This window comes from Syngnathus leptorhynchus, chromosome 6, assembly GCF_054491065.1.
Source record: "Syngnathus leptorhynchus isolate UIUO chromosome 6, UIUO_Slep, whole genome shotgun sequence".
Lineage (NCBI taxonomy): Eukaryota > Metazoa > Chordata > Actinopteri > Syngnathiformes > Syngnathidae > Syngnathus > Syngnathus leptorhynchus.
The window spans coordinates 4,426,533-4,445,436 of record NC_141200.1 but is presented as its reverse complement, the minus strand read 5'-3'; the positions used below and the strand labels follow the sequence as shown (position 1 = coordinate 4,445,436).

The window sequence follows — 18,904 nt, the reverse complement described above, 5'->3', positions numbered from 1 at the left end:
AGAACAGTTTGACAGGAGACCTTGTTTTTGAGACGGTGTCGTAAACGACTACCGTCAAGCGTCGCCTAGGCAACCAGTATGCTCTGCTTGGTTTGTTGGTACGGTTCAAACCGGCGTGCTGCCTCATGTGATCACTAAGCACACACGCCCATTTAAACACGCACACGTGGACGGTGACATGCGTCTGCCCTCTGGGAACTGTTTGACCGTGCCTTTTTTTGGGGGGGACTTCGTGGGAAAATATAGTGCAGCTTTTCTAGAAGGACAGGACAACTTTGCTAGATACTGCTGTGTAAGTTTTGAGCATTTCATAAATTCATCTTTTGATTGCAGAATGTGACTTGCTTGAGATGTGAGATTAATTAAGTAGAGCACTCCAAAAGTCTATTTTTTTTCTGTGCAAATGCGAATAGATCTCATTTTGATATTAAGAAACATCTTAATGTGCTTAATTTCAGCTGATAATATATTTCTAAAATTCTCATAACTGATTAAAATTGAAAATCGTGAATGTTCAAAAAAATAAAAATCTGCAAATAATTGTCAGACTTTAAAACATGGGCCAGTTACTATAAATCTGCCAGATTAAAAAATAATTTCTTATCCCAATTGTAATGGCCCTTCCGTTCTCTGTGAGCCTGAGCCATTCTCATCCACAAAACTGACCAGATAAAAATCTCTAAACAGGAAATTCCCTCTGCTCAAGCTATCAGTTTTTGTTGTACACCATTCAGAAAATCAAATCACACATGCGCAGGACCACTGCTGTTATTTTCCAGCAACTGTTCAAAAACAACACGGTGTGGTTGTCTGAATACATTTTCTGAAGACCAGATTTGAAAATACTTGTCCATCACGCTTTCATGCACTCGCGGAAGAATTCACCCGGTAACCTACGCAGCTCACAACTCAATTTTTGTACGAGATCCTATCAGACTGTTATTCTACTCATTGCATATCCAGTGATGAGCCAGACAGAGAACGTTGCAGAAAATGAACACCGCAAGAGAGGATCTATAACTCATCGGCCTGTCAGATATGCTTCATGTTTCCACAGCAGCTTGTATTGCACACCAACAAGACTATTTTATGGTATAAGTTTAGGAGCTGCGCTGCGGCGAGGGCCTACTTCTTGTCAAAGAGCCAGTGGGAAGCACTGACTGCCAAGCAAGCAGGCAGGCCAAGTTTCTTTCCCTGTGCTTAACTTAAGCTCCTTCAAATTGCCTTGACCTTTTCACCCTGAACAATTTGACCGTGTGACCCCCCCCCCCCCGCTTACTTCTTACCTATTGAATCCAAGACGACACAAGAGAATATCACGAGCTCGGTGAAGTGAGATACAAACATACCACTTTATTTTATTTTTAGACATTTTACCAGACATTCTGTCAGTCTCCTACCCAAAGCAGATGTCTGTCGCAGTACCAAAACCGGCCTGTGGGAGGCAGCTCAGTTCCACAAGGGCATTCAGACTACAGGAAGATTCAAAGAAGAAGATTGAACTGTAAACGTGTTTTTGGAATGATGAACTTCGTTCAAAATGTAGATTTATGAAACATGAGGTGAACTAGTTCATTTTCAAATGTATGAATTGGACTTTGAACTAGTTCGCATAGACAAAGACATAACACGCTGTTCGAACCAAAACGGCACAAGGACAAATTTTAATTTTTGAGAAAAAAATGAATTATGCTGCTGTCATTTTGTTTAGAAAGAGGAAGGATGTGAAGTGAGCGAAGTAAGCTCTCCCGCCCGCATTTAAAAATGATTGATTAAGGTGACACCGGCTCTCGGGCGCAACACCACTCTATTTTTCTCCCTTATTATGTAAGGCTATATTTCAAATCAGGTTGTGCACTGGAGGAAGACACAAGAGACACAGCAGATAGAACACCCTTCAAATAAAAGTTTATCAGACAACAGCCAAGGAGACTGATGAGCTTCCATTTTAATCTTGTCTGGCCAGTTTCAATCGAAGGAACGAAATATACTAGTTTTTTTCAACGGAGCCTTAAAATAAGTTTAGCATGAATGTAAGATTTTTGTCAACATTAGCTAGTATTTAAAATAAAACAAAGTTAATTTAACTGACGTAAAATTTGTGTCTAATGTCTTAATGTTTCCTATTGTATCTCAAGATAGTGTTCGCGACATTAGCATAATGTTTTGCTTACACAATCTTGAAATACAAAAAGTATTTAAATCCACAAGTTACACATTCAGGCTATTTATCTTTAATTGCTTGTCCTCAGAACAAATATATTCTTAATTTTTTATTCAATGCAATATTAAAAAGATGCAACATTGTAAAATAAAAAAGACCGCTAGATTTACATTCGAAGTGAAGGCTTTTTTTTTTTTAGATGTATGCAAATTATTTCGACAAGGAAGTGGTGACATAGCTTTACAAATCGGACATCAGTAGCCCAAACCCTGCATAGGCATGTCTCGGCAAGCAATTCTGAATCCCGCCCGTGTAATGAAAGAGACATATTAATGATCTCTGACTTATTCATGTGTCGGAAATGAAGAGGCACACTCACATTTGGAAAAAGTTGACAGAATAAAAGAGACAACGTTGGGGAAATGATTGTATTTATGATTTCAGTCTGACAGATGAACGTGTCGAGAGGGAGGCTGAGTGAAGTGTCGCTGACAGTTCAAAGGGTTAAACGTTGTGATGTATGGCAACATACTCCTTTCACATAGTGAGCCTTTATCGGAGCCTTGTGGGTGCAGACCTGCAATAGTCATTGCTGTCATTTGAAGGGCAACAATTGTAGATGATCATATATTTTGCATGTTAAAGAATGCTACGCCGTTAAATTTTTGGATGATTTTTGTGACCTCTGATGTACTTTCTTTTCCAACTCGGAGGCATGGCTCTCAATAGCACCACCTAGCTGCGGTTTGATCACAGTGGATCAGCACTGGACATTTAAAAATTCATTATATGCCCATATATGGAATTAAACATTTATATATAAGTGGTAATAAAAAAAATATTTGCCCAACATGGCATATTTAATGTTTATCTATAATACAGTGACATTTTGCATGGGCTTAATACATTCTGCTCTCATTATATGATGTTGTATTATTTTAATTGCATTGCTGAACACAAAATTAGCTTCATCCGTACACACACACACTCAACACACTGATGTTTACATGGTTTACATTAAGTGCAGATGACTTTTAATAATTTTCATCACAAACTATCCATCCCTGATCCAAACTGTCATCCAGACCCCTCATGTAAAATAAAATGAAATAAGTCGAGATTAGTGTCCGAGGGAGGAATCGTTAAAAGTCTAGTCTGGAATGGACTCGCGATGGCATGCGACTGGAGTTCTTATGACTTGAGAGCAGGATGATTTTCTGTGTTAAAAAGTGGGAGGTGAAAAATGGCATGGTTATTGGTGCTTGACAGAAGTTAAGAGCTTTTCCCCGAGGCCTGATGTCTTCTTCCCCCTGCTGACCGCAAGGCAGCCTTCTGCTGTTGCAGCAACATCCAGCTCACTCACGTTTCCGCCAGCTATCCCAACTCCGGCTCCACTTTCACAAATTAGCGTTGAACAAAAGTTGAATTCCAAAGACGGGTGAGCAAAGAGGCTGGTGAATCGAGTGCAAGGTTGAGTTTTTTTTTTTTTTCTAGGTGTGTAATTAGTAGCGTTATTACCGCCTGGTTCTAAGACTTACCAGAGGATCCTATGTGGCACAAGTACGTCCCACAGGAAGACATCAAAGCAGTGTCTGGGGAAGGAGGATCTCTATTAGAGCTGGAAAGGTAGTGAGAAGGGGGGGGGGGAAAACAATCCCACATTCACAACACAATATTTCAGACGGAGCCAAAACTTTATGAGACAGACGTCACTTGAGCTGGAACACAACTCTATTTCCGTAATTACTCTATTATGGCCCTGCAGGTATGTCACAGTTGAAATATTCACATGTACTTTATGTTTGTCTTAATCAGGGGTGGACGAATTTTTTCATTTGAGGGTCGTCGACGGAAAAAAAGGATGCATTTTAATATCAAGCAAGGAATTAGTGTTGTTTTTTTTGTTGTTTCTACATAGCAGCTTTCTGTTAACGGTAAAATAGTTGAGGATTTTGGGGTGGCCTCAGCCCTGGATCCCACTGGACTAGATGCGCACCTGGATAGCGACCAAATTGCATTTCCACATGGAAAATCAAAACAAGAACAAACTGTAGTACGCCGGCCATCTTGAAAACAGCTACTAAAAGACCAGTATTGTTCATAAATGACTGGTATTTACATTTTCTTAGCTTCAGACTAAATTGATTGATTGAAGAAATGTAATGTTTTGTATTGGCTCTCATTGAATAGTTCCATCTCTACAAGTAAATGTATATTTGCCTTCCTGATCTGTTATTGATTGTTATCATCGTTCTTTCAATGAGCATCGCCTGCATTTGTATCATCGCAACAAACACAGAGTCAGACTGATCAGTCGTCGGCGCTTTTCCCGCTGCACGCCATGATGAAAACGAGACAACGACGCTCCGGCTGCCTCTCTGATCCTCTCTGACAATACTCGCCAATCCGACGTCGCTGTGCGGTCTCTGATGTTGGGCGGCTACTAATTTAGCCTTTAGCTCCATAGTACGGTAAATCACAACACTCAGGAAGACAAATGTCAGAACACATGTTGCCAGACTGTCTTTTGAGCAGAAGATTCCTTTAATTGGGCGTGCAGGGACCGGGTCCAATCCCAAGCAGCCTCCTCATCGCCTTCCTCCTTCTCTGGCTCGTTGCCGCTCTCGACGCCACTAACAAAAGGCAGGCGGAGATGAAAAAGGCAGCGCCAAGCCGTCCTTACTTTGTGCCATTATAGAACACACACACCAGGGGTAAAGAGGTATGATGCTGAATATCAAGGAGAGCTTTATATAACTCGCCCCGTTTCATGTTTATTTTACTTCTTTGGCTGATTGACACCGCTCGCTGTCATAACAACCGTTGCGACCGCCCGAAAGAATACAGCCGTTGCTTCCGGTTATATTTGTCTGACTTTAGGAAAATGTCTAAAGAATCAAAATTGCTCTCCAAAGTATGCTTGGTGTCATCTCATCATCAGTGTTATGATTTCTACCCTTCGCCTTCCCCCCCCCCGCTCATACACACACACACACACACACACACACACACACACACACACACACACACACACACACACACACTGAACTTCAGCAGAGGGAATAGAGATCATAAAGAATAGATATTCAAAGGCTCCAACACAAAAAGACTTTCCTCAAAGCCCTCTCTCTTGCACTCCGTTGCTCTTTCTCTCTCTCTCTCCGGAACCCGCTGGCTTCGGCGAAGCTTGAATTGTCCACACAGAGGAGTCGCAGGTCTCAAGTCAAAAGAAGTCATTTTTGTTCTCTTAAATAGCATTGTTCTCAATTTACATGTCATAAAGCTCGGAGCAACATGTTTTTTTTATGGTTTCTAAGCATATTTGGATATGAATGCGTTTTAGCTAACACTCAAGTGCTCAAAACCTTCTCGATGCCGTCACTCAAACAGCGCGATATAACTATCTACGTTATAACTGGGACCCGCCGAAACCGGTTACATTCTGTAGGTAAGAATGTCAGGAAAAGCCTACTAGAACAACTGAACTTTTATTTGTTTCATCCCATGTACTTTGATTAGTGGCAGTAACGATTAGTTGTGGTTGGTTGATTTTTAAACACAGGGTGTGCAGACTTGCGCAACCACATTATCTCACCCCTCCTTTTTTTTTTCAGTTGAGTTAAACGGCTTAACAGTCACATTAAATGATTTCGCTGGGATTTTAAAGAGAAAAAAATACCTTGCCATTTGAACAGGGGTGTGTAGACTTTTTATATCCACTGCAAAAAAGGCATTTGTTGCATTTGAATAGGAACCGGCCCGCAGTTCCAAACTTCTCCATAATGTACGTCACATTGCAAACGACGGCAAATGCATCCGACCTATGACCCCAATCATCTGCGTTTGTTTAGGCCGAGCAGCGGGTAGCGTCGGGCCACTCGAATGAGCCCAAGTGACCAGACAAAGACAGTCTGGACTGTGTTCATCATGTCTGCATATTATCTGGCAGCGCTCCAGTGCACAGAAATTAATTCCCGTGGCTCTGTGCTCTTGCTAGTACATTACTCCAGCCACCAAGGCTCCACAAATTTTTAATTAACATACCCTAAACCAATAAAAGTCTCTTTTATTGGCGGAGAAATATTGACTTAGCGGAGTATGTTCATTTTCAATACGTCACAAATATCCAGAGCTGCATTTTTTCTCTAGCAGCAGTGAATGATTTTCACGGAGCATTTTTAAGGTACGGAATTTGATCAAACTGTTATTCCTTCAATGTCCCGAATTTTGGATCTGGAATTCATGCTAACTAGCTAATTGTAGCTAATTTGTGGATTTTTTTTTCTTTTTTCAAAAGGATGCCCTCTAGGGGTGTTAAGAGGGAAAAAAAAGTGCAAATTCAATCAAAGCTGTAATAGTCTAACAGTGTCCCAATACTTTTGTCTAGCTTGACTTTGCTATTAAATATCACTAATGAGGGCGGGAAGAATCCCAATTTAATGATTTTTCCAAATGTTTCGACTCTACTAATGAATGCTAGGCAACTTTTTGAACTTGTTTCTTTTTCCAGAAAGTTTGGAAAACTAAATGAGAGCAAAAGTAGTGACAAAAATCACAGCGAGGAAAACAAGTCAAACATTTGTTTTTTTGCTCCCTCTGGTTTCCCCAAATCCCGAATTGTTCTCTGTAATGTTTGTCTTTCTCTTTGTTTTCCTCGGTGAGTTTTTCCTCCCTAGCCAGACCCCATAGTGAGAAGCAGGCACCTTTTTATTGATCAACGCAACATCCCAAATAAATGAGCGCGGAATGAGAGCTATGCTCCAGGGAGTTCAGAGGAGCCGGAGCCGCGTAGCTTCCCATCAATTTTAATCACCGCGCTAATGAAGAGGCTCCTTCTCTGTTGGATGTCCATAAGTCAGCCCAGACCGTGCCCGAGCTCCCTTCCTCTACCTTCGTCAAATCACAGCCTACTTCTACCGCACACTTCTAATGACCTTTTCAAAATAAACAATGTCGGCATTACGGCGGTTGAAAAATGGTTAGATATGAATAGAAAAGTTAAGCGTTTTTCCGCGTTGAAGAATGCGAGCGAGGCGGAGATGGTTAATCAAGCTCTCTTCTGCGTAATGTCTTTAATGTTTGGATTGATCACGCTCGCCGCTTTCTCTGTCGCCTTAAAAAAGTGATTAATGAGAAATAATTAAAGTTTTTGCTTTGGTAGAAGAAATATTTGGATTAGGCATTTTCGATCGACGCTTACGGTGGTTTAAGGCAACAAAGGTGGTGGTATTGAAAAGTAGACAAATTGTTTGGTGAGCTCACCTTTTCTTTTTTTTTTTTTAACCTTTACTCAAAATCTGGATCCAGATTATTTTATTTTGTGCGACCAATTGATTAATTTGAGTAAATTCCACATACCTTTTTTTCAATGGGTACTCACTTTAAAAACTTAAAAGTCAAAAAACCAAACCCAATAGTCCCCTCAATGTGCACATTTCACCTCATCCCGACTTAAATTTTTTTAATTATTCAAACGATTGCTGCGATATTTTGGATTTTATGGAGGTTAAGCCTTTTACTCCCCATAGTGAAAAAAAACATGGGAAAAAAAATTCCAATAAACGGGCATAAGTACTACTGCCCACTTTTTTTCTCTATGGTTAGAGGAAACCATAAAATCCAAAATGTTGGGACAATCGTTCTAATATTTCCAGAACATCAAGTGGGCAGAAGTAGAGATGTAACAACAATTGATTGCTATTTTCAAACATTAAGCTTTATCATGCTCACATTATCTTAGCCTGCCCCTTAATATCTACTCACACATGTTCATATTTCATTCGTGGTGACATCCTGAATCATTCTCGAGCATCTGCTCCTCTCACTGCAGGTGAAATAAAATTCATCACCTTCCCGCCTGCGTTTGCATAAGCCTCTCAACGTGACGACACGTTCGCCTCGCACCATTTGTTGCCACGTTGGGAATCGCGCTGTCTGTTCAATTAGGACATCTGAACGCTCGCTCGTGGGCCAAAAAAACGCACCTTTCTGATCCAAAAGTGACTTTTTAAAATGGACAAAACAAATAGCAGCACACAAATAACTCCTGACATTTAGAATGCACAAGATTAGTGTCAATTTTGCTTCTTCAAAATGACTCCTCGTATTGGCGCTAGCATTGAAGTGCATACGACGTCATGGTAAATGTCTTTGTGTCACACTGTACTTGGTGTCCATTGCAATTTGACAAGAAGTCCGAATAAGACGCTTGCAAAAACCTGCGTTTCCCCCCCCCCCCCCCCCCTTTTTTTCACTTCCCCTTTTGTCATGACAACATTGTGCTGCGATAAACAAAATTGAAGAACTGCTCATCCAGCTCGCTTGTGAATGAAGTTTTTCCAAAATAGTTGCAGAGGCAACCTGACTAATGCATGGAGGGATGGGATCCTCCATTTTGAACAAGTCGCCACAAAGAGAAAAGAATGACATGGACCCAAAGCTCAATTTGATTACTGAAGATGAACATTTGGGAATTCCTTCTCATTTTTCTGCTTCAATGTGAAGGTGGCTGACTTTTGGATTCATCTCTTCTCAGAAATTGCCAATACATGAACGGAAACACCGTCATGGTCGAAGCCCAGTGCACGGTCGTATTCGCGGAGGTGGACGCAGGAGGTCCCGAGGGCAACCCGCCGTTTCCACCGAACCGCTACATGCTCTTCATCAACATCATCAAGATGGTCGTCGTCCTCCTGATGTTGCTCGTCATCCTCGTCCAAAGAAAGTCAAGAAGGTACAAACTTCACACATATGCCCTCGTGTGTATGAAGTTGTGCATTCTGACGACTCATCGTTGCTAATGTTCCCTTTTATTTTATTTTTCTTTACAGATCGGCAGAGCTTTGAGCAGAGTCCAAATTTGCATTCCAAATGGGAAATATACCCGCCGCCAAATTCTTAAGGCTACAGTGGTAAACTTCTTGAATTCAGTCCAGAATATTCCATTCCAACTATTTTGTGACAAGAACCGAGTATTGCCCCCGTTTGTCTCTTTGGACAAAAATTAAAGCTGATAAATGATTTTGAAAGTTAAGCTAGTTATTATCGATCAATCTAAGCAATCTCTGATGGAAAGTCACCTTGATATGATTCTGACTATCAATCATTTTGAGCGCACTCTTCGTCATGGCTGGCAGTAACCATTAGCATCCCCGCGGCATTGTTTGGCCAAGACGACGGGGGCTGTTCCGCTGTGATTAACACAATGAAGAATCATATCCTCCTGTCCCGCGCTGTACTGTCTATTGTTTCCCATTTAGCTCGCTAATCTCCTCTGGATGCTCCGACTCTTCATTATAACCATTCCGAAAGCGTCTCAAATGTCACTCTGAAAGCGTTTGTGCGCAAGCTAGCGCACTTGTGTACGTTTGTGTCTTTAAGCCTTTTATTGCGAAAGAGATTCATCACAATAAGGAAATCTACCATGAATAATTAGCTAAGAGTGAGTCGATTGCTGAAGGTGTTTTTTGTTTTTTTTCTTCCCCCTTATTTGGGGGCTTTTGTAAACAGCACAGTGAATGTAGAAAAGACGATTGAATTAAAAGTTCCCTTTCAGCCGCTACAATTGCCCTCGTAGATTATTTTGTGCTTTAAAACGTCCAGGTAATTCAGAGTTCAAGTACTCGTGCTGTGCAATGGCTGCGCTTATACATCGTTTAAAAAAACAAAAGTATTTACCGTATTTTCTGGACTTTAAGGCGCACCTTCAATGAATGGCCCATTTTTAAACTTTGTACTTATATAAGGCACACCGGACTATAAGGCGCACCATTAATGCATCATGTCAGATTTTTTATCCAAATCAAATCATTCTCCATTTTATCTTTTTTATTTCAACTTCAGATGCAACAGATTACTTTATAATCACAAAATAATGATCCATAGTCTTTTTGATTCATGATTCATAGTCTTCAGCGGGCCACTTATGATTGATTTCATGACACAATGCTTCGGGCCAGTTTAAATTTAGGAATTTGGTCCATATATAAGGCGCACCGGACTATAAGGCGCACTGTGGCTTTTGAGAAAATCTTAGGTTTTTAGGTGCGCCTTATAGTCCAGAAACTACGGTATATAAAAATATTAGCATGAAAACAAATAAAATTGGATGACATGTATTCATCTTGTGTTGAACAAGACAAGAAAAAAAACACCATTATGCCGTCACTCAACATTTTTCTGGTTCCTTCCCAACAAATGCAGAAAAGTTGCTCAACACCTGGTCTGAGATCAGGGAGCGTCACATATTGCCCTCCGGTCTCTCATGGAGTGCATTTGGAAGCCAAAGCCCGGGCCTCCTAAAGGTTCTGTGCGGTTGGGAGACATATGGCTTCGTCTGGTGTTACGTAACCCTCAACCCTCACCATCTGCCCGGAGGCCCAGGTGTGCCGAGCATGTCAGCCTCATCCCGCGGATCTAGCGCCACAGGAGTTCTGTCATTCGTTGCTATTTAATAATTCCTTCCCTCGTTCCAATTACGGACGCGCATATGTACAAATAATTCGTATGAATAAATGCGTAGCCCCCCAAGAAAAGCGTTAAGAGAGAAGCTATAGGCCCTGTGTTTGTTGACAGGTGGGCCCAGCGCAGTGTGCAAGCTGGGAGTTATGGCAAAATAAATCATAAATCATCTCACCTTGGTGACAGCTAAAGGTCTTCTCGGAGTACACGTCCTCTGTGGCCAGTCTGACTTTCTGTGATCGGGTAGCACGCATGCTAATACGAGCTCTAACGAGCTAGCTTGGAGCAACCAGGCGTCATTAAGGAAGTGAGAAAGGGAAGAAGAAGGAAAACTCAAGTCCCCAAAGCATAACGTTGACCTTTGTATGAACATCACAAAGTTCAGCCCACAAAAAAAAAAAAAAAATTCTCTCGGCACCCACGTGCCACCGAGGCTCATCGCCACCCCCTGAGGTGATTTAGCCGGCAAATCATCTCGTCTCCTTGCCGTGGGTGGCTTCCCATCCCGGGCGCTGACAGCCTTGTAGTCAAAAGTGCAAACGCTACAAAACCAACAAATATATTTGCTTTTACAAATATTGTGCAGCCAGCTAGGTGATGGAGCCTTTGGTAAATATTGAGTGTTGGGGTGTCCCAGTAGCGTGGTCTGCAGATTTCTCCGTGCAGTACAAAGATGAGCTCCCACGAGGATGCTAGGAGAGATGGCTGCTGTTTGATCACCCATCAGGTGTCAGCCATGTTTCGCCTGTTAAAAACACAGGAGAGGCTGCCGCTCTTGTTTGTGCCAAGCGCATCTCTTCAAAGAGCCTCAGAAGCTCTGTAGCTCCTCATTTAAATGGGAAAGTTTCTTTTGGCTGCTAGCAAGCAACGGTGGATCTCCTGTTGACATGGGATGGGGGTTTTTTTCCGCCCCGATGTAAAAACACTTGTTTTCCCGCCTCTCAGTGAGAGGTGATTAATGACCAATTTTGCAATGATATCAAAGCCAATCTACCCTAATTGTTGCACAGAGGGAGAGTTAAGCTATCACGTGACATTTTACATTTGGACTCACTCCGACGCGTTTTACCGTAAACCACGGCAGTCGCACTCGGCAGCTACTTCATCAAATTTAATTGCCGCGCCCATACAAAATAAATAGAAAGTTTAAAAGGAAAAGTACAAAAAGGCAGAAAATGAAATGTACGTTCCGCCATGTCGTTATATGGTAAACGTTAGCGGCTGTACCGACGTGCTCTGTATCACTTCCCTCCGTATGAAAAATAGTTTGCTATTTTGGAACCCCCTGGCAGCCATAGTGGATCACCACGGACCCAGAGCTCATTTATCTTTTGTCAGAGATGAAGCCAAACTAACGCCATCTCCTGAAGCAGCTAAAGAATGAGGAGGGACATAGGGAGGGTAAAAATAAACTCGCAGCCCAGGTAGCTACACAAAGAAGTCAGTCCACAAGTAATGGAGCTGCTCTGTTTCGGAAGTGTCTGATTGTTTGGGTTTTACTTTTCGCCAGGTGACTTTCGTGAATTTGCAGATTTGGCTGCGAGCAAGCTCGATCTGGTTTGAATGTAGTTTGTGCTTCTCCCAATTTTTTTTCATTAAATATTTTAGTTACTTTTGGCTGAACTCCCAATTGGGCAATATGACATCATATCTGTGACATAGTGTTGCCATAGTTACCTTGAAATAATTTAACCTAACTTGACATGAAAATGAAGATTAGCGGACGGAAAAAATTTCAAATAATTCTTTATTTTGGATATGTGTCAAACATACATCTGGTAACATAAGAAAAAGCTAATTAAAGTTTGTGGAACATACAGGGAGTTTATTTAACTGCTAATTTAATACTTGGTCACATTTATTGGGCATGCAGACAATTTTTTTTTATATCTTCCTCATTTGTGCCCATTTTCTCACTTGGCAGTAAATCATCAATCTCCCTCAGACCGGGTTAGAGAAAACACACCTGTGCAACACTGACAGAAAAAAAAAAAAAAAAAAAAAAAACGTGTTTACACGCTCAGAGTAACCTGGCTATCGGCCACGCTCGGCTCCAAATCGTACTTGCCTATTTCTGTTTTTCCTCAAACCTTTGATAGCCTGTGAACGTACAGCCCTGTTACCATGAATAAGCCAGTTAAAATAATATTCCTTTACACCTGCGCTGCCCCAGATAGAACGGTCTGCCAAATAAAAAAAACCACACAGCCGCCAGCATCAGCTTCCCTCTTTGACTCAGCTCGACTAGATTTATTCTATTACAGTGGAAAGAAATTATAATCCTTTTGGTGATAGCAAAAAAAAAAAAAAAAAAATCCTCCCTTCATGCACGGTGCATCCATGTTCCCTTAAGTGATCTCACTTTAGAGGTGAACCACTTTTACTGACATTTACAGTTTGGCTATAAATGAGAAACTGTTTTGAGAATTTCAAATGAGACTAATAACTACCAAACCAGCTCTGGGAACTCATTGAAATGAACTGAATTTAAAACTCAAAAGAAAAAGTAACGGGTATGATTAGTCGTCTTGTATCTTTTTGGCAGCCTTTTTGTGTCCAAACTAAATTAGCCATTTATGTGTGCCACAGTTTTGACAGTGCTCAGGTATATCTCCCGGCATGGTACGAGCTGATAGTGAAACGCTGCATGACTATCCCAATATGTCCGTCTCTCGTCTTGAAATTCAAATGCAGCTACATCGGCGGGCTTGTCTTGGGGAGTATATACCATGACTAAACAAGGCCCGTGGTGTGATTGCTTCTCTATGCCTGATGTGGTTGGATGATGGCACATCCCTTTGTCTGCTGATATAGACCCAGATGAGCTGTCAGCCTCCAAATAGCTTTAAATAAGAAAGACAAGATTGGCATAAAGGAAGGTAATGGATGCGCCGGATGCTGCGACACCTTTTCTCGGGAGGGAAGATGGCTTGTTTGTGCCTTCCAGAGAGAGGGAGAGAAAGACATTTTATAAACTTAACTAATCACAAAGTATAAATCAATAATACATTGCAAAAAACGAACCTACAGTCATTGGTTCATGTAGGCGTAAAATACAGGATGGAAGATTAGCTTTCTATCGGTGCAGCTAAGATGATTTTTTAAAAATGCAATGGTGTGCTGCCATCTAGTGACCAAAAGTGCAATTACATCAAAAATGACTAATAAAATTGACAAACCTGTACTTGAGAAGGGTTTACAGTCTGTCATTGTAGTTTGTCACTATCCTTCAAATTCCAACTTTTGTACATTTTAGCGTACAGGTTTACGCTACTTTTATTCAATTTATTTCTGAAAAGTGCCCCAAACATTTAACTGAAGATCTGATAAATAATTCTATGGTACTGAACTTTGAGCAAAATTGAACTCCTACCGTATCTATATTTCTGAAAATGCATGAACATAGCAAGAGCCTCACTCCAACGTCTTGCTAATTATAAAACTGCTGAAACAGACTGTCTGCATTGTTTAACATTCCATTGTCAAAGAAACGCATTATCCTTTTCTCACCGTAAAAATATTCCATCACATCTGCACTGAGCGCTCCACTTTGATCTCAACACGTCTTTTTAATCAAGTTCCCCAAAAAGACGTTCTGATTGTTACAGATCCTGCAAAGACAGCACTGGGAGACATATGCTAAGTTTATCTTCAGCAAATAGATCAGTACCTTCACATTTCTGCCCTATAATGGTCTTGGTTCTTCTCGCACAGGGGCCCATTTGGCATTATTTGCTGCCGGGCATGACTTGTTAATAGAATGGGAATTCCAATTTGACTCTGGCGCTTAGCAGCCTTAATTTGAAGACATGCTAGTCTCCAACCTTGGTAGACGAGAGGCGGTAATTTGAGCAGACCCCCATCGCCACGTTCCCTCAGGAATGCTGCATCGAGTATATTTCTCAGTTCCTCCTGTGTATAATTTAACGCGGCAAGGACTGTACTTCTTTGTTATTGTCTTGTTATATTCAATTTTATTTGATCTTATTGATGTTTTTCGAGTCGATCAGTGTTTTGAAGGACACTTAGAAATCGCTCTTGTTGAATCGCAAACTATCACTTAATTGTCATTAATTCAAATCGATTTAGAACTAAGCGGTAATAGCAAGAATATCAATAATAAAACTGAAGCTCGGAGGCAACAGACTCCAAGAGGCTGCTAATTGAGTATATAATTATCGGAACATGAAGGGAGGCAAAATGGTTCATCAGAGCACTAACAAGCATGTGACCAGTAGCCTTGAGAACCTCTTTAAGGAATCATTCACCCTGGAAATGAGAACTCCCCCACATGGTGCAAGTAGGGTACCCAAGAGAGAATTCTATACATCATTAAAAAAAAAAAATCTTAAAAAAAGCAGTAAGGGTTGCTATAACTGCTAGCAGCATATTTTTCCACCCTCCCCTTTTGTTGCCACTTATCTTATCACGACAATGTGATTTCAGCTAGCCAACATCCATGTAAATAACCCGACGTGATTGGCCGATCAGACAAACGAGGCGGATCAGCGTGAGTAATGCAAGGCGATAAATTAATGGGCGAGGAGCGCAATGAAGAGAAGGATGGCTGCCCGTTCTGCTGGCACTCCAGACCCAGCTGGGTTATTGGGAGGCAGTGGCTGCCTAATGAGCCTCTTTTACCCCAGAGAGCTCACCCCACTCCCCGAACCTGTCATAGACGGATGAAGGATCGCAACCGTTCCATCACAATGTGTTGCACAATGCAGGGGACTTGATCAAAATGCAATTTTTTTATTCTCGGGGATTTGATCAAAATGCAATTTTTTTTTTGGGGCAGTTAGCAGTTTGCACACAAAGTGTGTCCAACCACATTTTTTTTTGCTCAGTGGGGGCATCGCTTAAGTTCAACCTCTCCCTAGATGGTTGTAAATTCCGACCAAAAGATCGGTGGTAAAGTGAGCGTGAGTGAGTTGTAATGTTAACTGGGCAGGACTGTCTTTCCATTAGCGTGGCTCCCCGGTGCCTAATGGTCAAGGCCCGTCCGTCTCTACTGGGTAAATGTTTACCCTACAATAAGAAAAGAGGTTGACCGCAAACGGTGCGAGCGCTCGGCCAGCGCCGCTAGGGAGGATAATGAGCAGCTATCTGCATGTCTGCCTCCACGCTCGGAGAAGCTTATTAGAGACTCTGTGATGGGCTGAAAGGGGAAATGTAATCGGTCTTGTGGCTCGCTGGTCTTACGATTGTAAAAAAAAAAAAAAAAAATGTTGGTTTGTTTCTTAGCGATTTTTGAGAAGATATGGAGAAGTATTCTTTTTTTTTTTTTTTTTTTTTAATTATTTATTCATTTTTACTGCATTTTATATGAAGTCATCAGATAGGTGTCAGGTCATTACTTCGTTTTTTTTACTTTTTTTTTTTTTACTTTTAGTGCAAAAGTTGCCAACTTATGTCATGACCCCATTTTGAGACCCGACCGGGTGCCTTGATGTCATTTTTCTTAATGAATACACTTTCAGTTAAAAAAATAAATAAATAATTAAGCATTTTTTTTCTGCCATTTTTAGGGTCTGGCTGTCTTTCTAGTTCAAAACATGTGAGTGAGAATCAGCAAGGAAAATATTGGAACAATCTATTCAAACACCTCGTGGATGAGACTGGAGGCCAATGAAAAGATGGCGGCGAATGGCAGGCGCCTCTTTTTGGCCTCTTTTTTTTTTTTTTTTGTCATAAGCTGCCAAACTGGCTTTGATTTGCTGAGGGACTTATTGATAATTAATCACATCATCTGTTTCCCCTTCTTTTACACAAGCCAAAACCAAAAAGTGACGAATTGAGGCCTGGGTGGATCTTACAAAAAAAAAGACAGACAGAAAAATGAAATTCCAAGGCATCTCATCATTTGCTTCCGTTAAAGCCAGGAGCGTGGACGCAGGTTTCATCCACATTTGAATCTCTTCTGGGCTCCAACGGTTTGCCTGCTTCACACAAACACACTTCCCGCATAGCTACAGAGTAACGCGGACCAGCGAGCACTAGCACATGCTCGTATATGGAACATATTTTTAGCTCAATAATTCATAATCTTGGAGGGATGTTGAATAATTGAAGTGAACTTGAAGGCCTTTCAGCTCAGCTCAGCGGAGCTTTGCATGTAGCTGATGGATCCGTGGGATTCCATGCACATTACAAGGGGGAGAGGGGAAATATAGTGCTAAGCTGTGTTTTCTGTTTTCACCGCACATTCATTGATCAATTATTCAACGGAGCCCCCCCACCCCTTCCGAGTGTGACCCTCGATTCTCGGCAAAGACCCGGGTCCTCTCAGCCAAAGTCGGGGTCTGGGACATCTTCATCTGCTGCAAATATGACACTTGGTGTTATTGGAAACAAATGGAGGCTCTTTAGGTTCTTCTCCCTAATCTATGGAGAGACGGGGTAAAGAAAGAAGGTTTGCTTTTATACAGCTGGGGGGTCCCTGTTGCCTGAGTGTGGCTTTATCACGCTGGGCCTTCTTCTCATGAGTGCTGCTTAATCAAAGGCAAATCCAGCCTTGGAGCCAACATGACTGCCAGCTTCTAATTAACACAAAAGAAAGGCACAAAGTCCTTAAACAGCCTCAATCACTGCATCTTAATAGACCCCGTGTTCCCCAGATATCGTTGTTTTGATTTTTTTTAGGCTGACTAAATTTACAGAACCTCCATGCATACGATTCATTTTTACAGACGAGTTTATAACCTTCAACGTGCGTGGGTGATGTCCACCTGATCACACCTGAACTATTAAACCAAGCAAAAGTGGTCCGAAGTGGAAACAAGTTTCTAGATGATGCTCCAAACTACATTTGCTGAGGTTTTTTTTGCGCAACTGTGCAAATCTATTTTTTTCCCCCCTTTCCCCAACCTTATTTCATGCCCTGTTGAAAGTTGAGCGGCGGCTCAGAGCATCCTCACTTCTTAAGTTCCAAGAAGTATAGAAAAAAGAACCAACTGGAGATTGTTTATGTAGAATCGGTCTTACGGGATTGCGTCTCCATTGTTAAAAAAAAATAGATCCACGCTGCATCGGAATAGCCCGACGTTTAGAGGTCAAGCTGAGCTTTGTCTGCTATGATTTATGATCCGCCCGCTCACCTACAGCTGTAAGGGAGAATACATGTCATATAACACGGCGTTTGTTAGAAAAACACAGTTTGATACCCCTTTGATAGATGGATTTGAAGTTACCCCGGCTTTCTGACATCAACCAAGCGTACTTTCGACAGAGGCGTTTAATCTTCATCCTGACTGCTCAACTCCTCACGTCCCCTGAGCTCCTTGTTTTCCTCTATTGATTAAAATCTGCCCTCTCCACCTTCCCGGTGTAAGAACTCCTTCAAAGAAGGCTCAGTGGGATTATATCACTAAGAGAAACTTAGCCTCGTCTTTGTTCCGCACGTTGCGCTAGCTCGTTTCCGCGTAGCGATGTTGCCGAGGAAGGAAAAACACGATAATGAACAGACGGCGTAATTCATCACCACGCTACAACCCGTATTTGAGCGGCAAAGTGAGGCATACCGAAGTGACCTTCCCACAGTCGCCTGATTCCGCTTCGACCTCGTCTAGCTCCGGGTCTACGCGCCGCAAATGAAGTGGGGATTGAAACAAGGGATTAGTTTGGAAATGAGCCCCCCGTCCTATCTTTAAACACGGACCGGCTGAAGAGCGGCTAGCTTACCTCTTATCTACGCTTCATTGTTGCTCGGAAATAATTTCAACGGGCGCATTGGCAAGGCCCGGTGTCGGCGGGTATGTTCTACAAAGGTATGACGGCAACAAGCACTTAATTTGCGATTAGGGCTTTATTCAAAGGTATGTTTATTCTCCCGGGAATTCATTAGATCCAGAAGCCGCTTCATTTCTTCCTCCTTTTTCCGACGACGTATTCCCCCAGTGAGGTGATTTAACGCTAGTCTCTGGGTGATAAAAGCTGAGGAGCATGACCACAAATACAGTGAATACATTAGCTTCGTTTGCTCGCAAACACAAGGAAGGTTATTCTATCATGCAAATGAGGTGGCGCACCGATACATTTCTCCCGTGTCTCATTCCGCAGACGTCAAATTATTTTTCGCTTCGGTACCAAGTGACTTACCTGGAGTCATTTAATGCCGCCATTGGAAAAAAATACATCATGTGTAATGTTGATGTTGTGCAAGTGGGAACTTTTCCATGAGGATTTACACAAAGCACGGGTGAGAGTAAATTCATGCTAATTCATCAACATGTGTCTCAGTGGCAGGTAAAAAAAAAAGTTTCTTATTGCATATCTTTATAT

The 18,904-nt window shown here is 41.7% G+C and overlaps 1 long non-coding RNA gene across 1 annotated transcript; it reads left to right on the top strand.

The window, feature by feature from the left end:
• The first annotated feature begins 166 nt into the window (after positions 1-166).
• On the top strand, positions 167-9,719 carry LOC147055431 (uncharacterized). The gene is made up of 3 exons (XR_015066456.1): positions 167-292; positions 8,700-8,897; positions 8,995-9,719. It is a non-coding gene; the product is annotated as an uncharacterized LOC147055431 (long non-coding RNA).
• The last annotated feature ends 9,185 nt before the right edge of the window (positions 9,720-18,904 follow it).